This window comes from Dermacentor albipictus, chromosome 2, assembly GCF_038994185.2.
Source record: "Dermacentor albipictus isolate Rhodes 1998 colony chromosome 2, USDA_Dalb.pri_finalv2, whole genome shotgun sequence".
NCBI classification, from domain to species: domain Eukaryota; kingdom Metazoa; phylum Arthropoda; class Arachnida; order Ixodida; family Ixodidae; genus Dermacentor; species Dermacentor albipictus.
In genome coordinates, this window is record NC_091822.1 from 194,691,445 (window position 1) to 194,697,444 (window position 6,000).

General features: G+C 43.5%; 1 protein-coding gene across 2 annotated transcripts in view; it reads right to left on the reverse strand.

Moving 5' to 3' along the window:
- LOC135898533 (protein gooseberry-like) overlaps positions 1-4,736 on the reverse strand; it is a 183,825-nt gene extending 179,089 nt beyond the window's left edge. Inside the window, exon 1 of one of the 2 annotated variants that reach the window (XM_065427534.1) lies at positions 4,602-4,736. The gene's annotated coding sequence lies outside the window, so the exon portion shown is untranslated. Of the gene's footprint in view, positions 1-147; positions 164-4,601 lie in introns of those variants that run through there. The other variant, XM_065427535.1, reaches the window with a different exon arrangement.
- Positions 4,737-6,000: the final 1,264 nt, after the last annotated feature.

Genomic DNA, 6,000 nt, shown 5'->3' on the forward strand with positions numbered 1-6,000 from the left:
GCCATTGACTGCATCCTCGCTACTTTATGTATTGGTTACTGATCGCTCTCCAGTAGAGCAATGCATTTAACACATGGTTTGTTAGCATGCACGAAGAGGTCATGCAAGCAAAGTGACATAATACTTTGTTTCGATCGCATCGCTTACAGTGAGCGGAAGCGATGACATAACCACAGCAAGGGTCGAGGGCGAGGCTTGGCGAACCAGTGGCTTCTCCAATTTACAAATCCTTTGGCGTCCCGCGAACTTCTCGCGAGCGAAAAAAACGTCACCGTGTCGTCGCAGATGCGTCGGTCAATAGCCCCGAGAAGTTTGAATGGACGAATGAAGCTTTATTTTCTATTGAGCATGGAGGAGGGGGAGAAAAAAAGCAGTGAAGAGACGGCTTGAAAAAACTCTCAACCACCTGACAACACATGGCAGGTCAGAAAAACAAGCAATAAAGAAAACTAATAGTAAAAAGAAAAGACAGCAAAGGCATAAATTATGTTTAGCGTGTCAGAACACACAGAAAACACCGCTGGCAGGTGTACATTGACAAATACGTGAAATCTATAAGGTACGCTGTGAAATTTGTCAACAAAAATGCAATGGTAATAGAAAACAGTATGTCACGTAGAAGTACCTTGACGAAAGCATGCAACAACAATTTGTGTAAGCAGAAGTAAGTAATTTACATAATGAATACCGCAGCCAAATCACATTGTTTAACTAGCGAAATATCTATGCCTAATATATAAAATTCATTTAATAAGCGCGGCAAATTATTGCTCAGTGATTGCAAGCCCTACGTGGAACGGCAAGTCGGAACTTTCCAAAGTTCGGTGCTCCGAGTGTCATGGGGGGCAGTACTTCTTTCTAAATTTCCGATTCCCGTAAACAAGAAATTACTTTGCTTAATTAACACCCAAAGAATACGCTCGCGCTAGCCTATGCTGGTAAGGATAGTTAACTTTAACATTCTGTATCTCTTGAACAAGTGCGACGCAGGCTCACAATAGGCGAGGTTTGAAATAAACCGCAAATCTCTTTTTTGAGCTTTTATGAGCCTCATAGAATTTTTGTTTGTGTGGTTTTGCCCCGTACTAAACTACAGTAATTTAAATAGGAAAGGAAAATACATTTATACGTTAATAACTTCACGGATTGCGGTAGCAAATAGCGATTTATGTTGAATATGCCTGTAATATGGCCTAATTTCTGCAATATGTAATGTACGTGGTCTTCACATGTTTACGTCTCAGAAAAGTAAACACCAAGAACCTTTATAGATTTAACAATTTCAATTTTTGAAGAACAAGAAGTGATGTTATATTGTGCGGGAATTCGTGTGTTTCTAGCTATAAAAATGACTGCTTTTGTTTTATTTGTATCTATATCTAGCTTGTTTCTTTTCGTCCACGAATCTAATTCTTCCATAACCTTATTCACCTTTAAAAATGCCTCGTCTGGAGACGAAGAGGCTACAAAGATAGTCGTGTCACCAGCATATATTACATATTTAGAAACGGCACAAATATACACTATGTCATTTATGTACAAGTTGAAAAGCAAGGGACCAAGATGACTTTCTTGGGGAACCCCAGAAATTAGTTTAATTTTCGCTGACGTTTTATCACCTATGGAAACGAATTGGAATCCATTTGATAGATAATTCCTTAAGAGCTCGAAAGGCAGACCGGGTATACCATCATGGCTTAATTTTGTCAAAAGGATACCATGATCTAGACAGTCAAACACCTGAGTGAAATCGTTAAAAACACCAACAACTACTTTTTTTATCCTCAAGATTTCTGAGCAAGTATTCTTTGTAAAGCAAAGCAAGCTCAGTGGAACGCTGTTCTTGGAAGGTATATTGAGCTTTTGTTATGATGTTGTTATTATTGTAGAAACTCAAGAGTACCTTTAAAATTATTCGTCCCTAACCCTTCAAAAAGGCTGGAAGAATCGATATTGTTCTATAACTTGTCACACTATTTTTGCTACCTTTTTTATAGAACGGAATCACCCGTGCAATCTACATCTTAAATGGAAAGACACCTGTTGGTACACAAGGATTGAAGATGTGTACTAAGATCAGCACAATAATGTCAATTACATACTTTGTGGGCTTAATCTGTACATCGTTGGCGTCACAACGCTGCGACTTCTTCAAACCCACAAATTAAGAGCACACCTCGAAATTATCTGTGGGTTCTAAAGATATGCAGTTGGCATTCCCAAGACCCAACGCACCATTAAACGTACTTGGAGCTAAATCACTGTATTTACGCACAAAGTACGAATGGAAGGTATTTTTCATGCCCACACCAGTAAGGATCACTCCATAATCTAAAATCTTACTGATGGGCGCACTCCTTTCGTGCTTATTTAACAGATTATTAATTGATTCCATAAGAGATCCGGCCGTCCAGAGCGCCTAGAAGATGATTCTAAGTAATAACTGTCCTTGACCTTTCGTAGTTCCTTGTTAAGTGCGTGTCTAAATTTCTTAAATGAAATACGGTCAAGCTCATCGCGCGTACGAATAAATTTTTGAAACATTCGATCTTTCTTTTTAATATTTCACAGTAGGTCAAGTGTAACCCACCACTTATGGGGACCGCTACAAATTTTAGTAATTTAGTAATTGTAAACAGAAAAAAATACCTCTAAGAAGACCTCATATGCTACATTAACGTGAGTTTCATTGATAATGCCATCTCGAAAACGTTGGCAAACATGTGAACGGAAGGGCTCCAAGGCTGTCTGCGTCACAACTTCGTGACTAAACACAGCCCTGGCGTCCGACAGAACAGGTGAACGTGTTCCGATGGAGCAGCAGGTGGCCATATGACCCATTATCAAGTACCTGAGAACACAACTGATAACACGCGACATATCATAATTTGTTATAAGTAAATAAAGTATTGTTTCCGTGGATGATGTTAGCCGAGTTGGTGAAGTTATAGAACTTGTGCAGCCACTGCTACTCAAAATAGTTTCAAGTTCAAACTCTTTCGCTCTGTCAGTGCACATATCAATATTGTAGTCACCTCCAAGTACCAAATATTACTGATTTTAATTGGTAAAATCAAAAATACCCTCAAGAAGATCAAGCAAAATAGGTATGGAACTGTTTGAAGGGCGATAACAAGCGACAGTAATATAGCATCACCTACATGAACACATACTGCTTCATAATGAGCAGTCGCACAAAAAGGTTCAGTCATGAGACTAGCTTCTAAAGAATTCTTAACCAGCTAGGGAACACCACCTACCTCCTCGGCGATTTAACCTATGTGCAAAAAAAAAAAGTTTGCATTTCTGAGAGCTTGAAGGTGTCAAATGTACTACGCTGCCATGTTTCTGTGAGCATTATCTCATCAGGACAGTTATAGAGTTTAGAAAGGAAACGTTCAAGCTCGGCGACCTTACTACGGATTTACTGGGCATAAAAGTGAAGAAATCGCAAAAAGGTATTTTTTTTTTTACGAAGCTGGAAAACGCGAGAAAATTCTTGTGTTATATGACCTAGGTGCACCATATTTCAAGTAATGTATCGATGGAAAAGAAGATCACTCGTCTAAGGCGGTTAATTCGGTCTCACGTCTGAGAACGTGCACAGCTTCCCGGCTTCTTCTGCGAACGAGAACCTTCCCTTTTTGGTGCCAGACGAGCTGAAAACGTAATTTATTTGAGCATTCCTTTGCGATTGCCATCGGAGTCCTAGAGCGCTTTGTCATGTTCTCACTTATAAAAATGCCTTCTTGTAGTTGTCTTAGAGTCTTACTTTTTCCTAGCCAGGCATCTCTAGTTTCATGCCTCGCGAACCGCAATCTAAGTCCCGGTACTATTGCTGCTCTCGCAGCTATAGCCTCTGGAGGGCCATCACGTCGCTTAAGTTTGAGCAAACTTTTCCACGCCAAGCTTTCCCGCTACATCATTAACTTTACTTAAGAGATCTTCCCCTCCCGAGTGGGCTACTCCATGAATCTCAATGTTTAGACGCCTGCTGCGCCATTGCAAATCGTCAAGATCCAAACTCAACTTAGCCATATTACTTAGCTGCATCCTGTTCTTTCTCAATTTTGTCAAGTCTGTGTTTGATACCTTGTATATCTTTTCCGTGTGCATTAAAACGTTCTTGTATGCGATCAAATTGATCCCAAATTGATCGCACATCACCTGAGTTTATTGCTCGATACCATGCACTTCCTGGTTTAGAAGGAAGAGAGCCGTCAGCCCGAGGTTTAGTTCAGTGATCAAAGCTAACACACCAGCATATCCTTTCTGTTTCTGGCTTTCAAGGTTTCCTTTCGTACCGCCGGGACGATACATCTCGCACTTCCAGTTCTTTTTGTTTTGTGGTCTCTTATTAGGTTAAAGCTTTATTGTTTAGCCCAGAGCAAGTAACACCATGAAAAGTGAATTCACAAAAAGTGCATACAATCGCATTTCCGTCATCACGGATGGCAGAGCGGCAAGCATAGCAGCGGGCCATGTTTTAAATTGTAATAGAACAGCTACACGTTTCATGCAAAAAAAGGCGAAAATGGCAAAAATTACAGCAGCGGCAGTAAAAAAAAAAAAGGCTTATTAATACAACCGATGAGACCAACCTGCAGTATACCAGAAGAACAGTTTGGCAAGGCGCTGCTGCCTTTGCCGCCGCTTCCAAAATACGAAGCCAGGAAAACACGCCCTCCACAGCGTTGGATCTAACACGCTTATGTTGCCAGCAGCGGATTCCCGGCGTCCGTAGAAAGCAGCATTTTTCCTCGTGCTTGACAGGCGCAGAGACAGGCAAGGTGCGGTTATCCGGTTGAAATAACAGGCGTCCAGTAGCAGCTGATAGAAGTCAAGCGCGGCAGCTAAGGTATATCTGTCGCGGCGTCAGCATCTGCAGTATATCAGAAAAACGGTTTAGCAAGGTGCTGCGGCCTCTGGCGCCGCTTCCGAAATGCGAAGCCAGAAAAACACGCCCTCTAGAGTGGTTTTAGGGGAGTGCCGACTCGCGTGTAAATCAGGTGCTTGCCCGGCTTCGTCCTGCTGTCTCGTCTTCTCTTGTGCCATGCGCTGTATACAGATTTCGTCACCTTCACCACACTTTCCGCTGGCTTTATGGCGTGCGCCTATCCAGGTATGCAACTTTTCTGAAGCGGAAGGCAGATTTCAGCGATGATGGTTATCATATAGATGTATGTTACCTCGGTGCGCAGTGGGCAATGTATACTTTTGCTGAGAAGCTTGGTGTACGACGTAGCTATAGACTATATAGCGCGCAAACGGATGAGGAGCGAGCTTGAGAAACCGCGTGCGAGAAAACCAACGAGACCGCGATAGCCGGCCAGAAATGTCCCGAAACTTAAGACGGCTACACGTGCAATCAATTTTGTCGTGGTCCATTGCCCTGGCCCACTGGGTAGGACGCCCAGCTGCGCCGCGGGAGGTGCGTGGTTCAATCCTCACTGTCGGACACCACCGCGTTACAAGGTGGGCGCAAGTGGCCCGCGGTTAGCCGTCCGGGTTTCCAGGGGTGCTTGCCTGAGAGAGGTACGCGCAGACCCTATGTTTTCTGTGTAAGAACGTAGACAAAAAAGCACAATCCTTAAAAGGATGCCTGCCGATACCTTACCGGCAATTTCCTATCATGTGGGTGCCCTTCCAAAGCGTTGAGGTCCAATAATGGCCGAGTACCTGGCCGGCAGCGCGCTTGTACTAATTTTACCGTAGGTATCCACGGCGGTACTTCTCGTCTGCCTCCCACGGCCGCGGCGCATGCTCTACCGAAAAGCCCTGTGTGGTTGGGCAAGGGGTTCCCACAGACCACGCAGCCTCTATATGACCCCCTTTCTTGATGAGAACTCTCACAAGTAGCCGGCACCAGGCCAGGGGACATATCAATCATCATAGAAAAACCGGTGGGTTTCAGGTGGCGCGGGGATTCGAACTCACTGCCTGCCGCATACGTCTGCTCCAGTCTGTGACCAGAACGACAGCGTTCCGGCAGGTACTTTG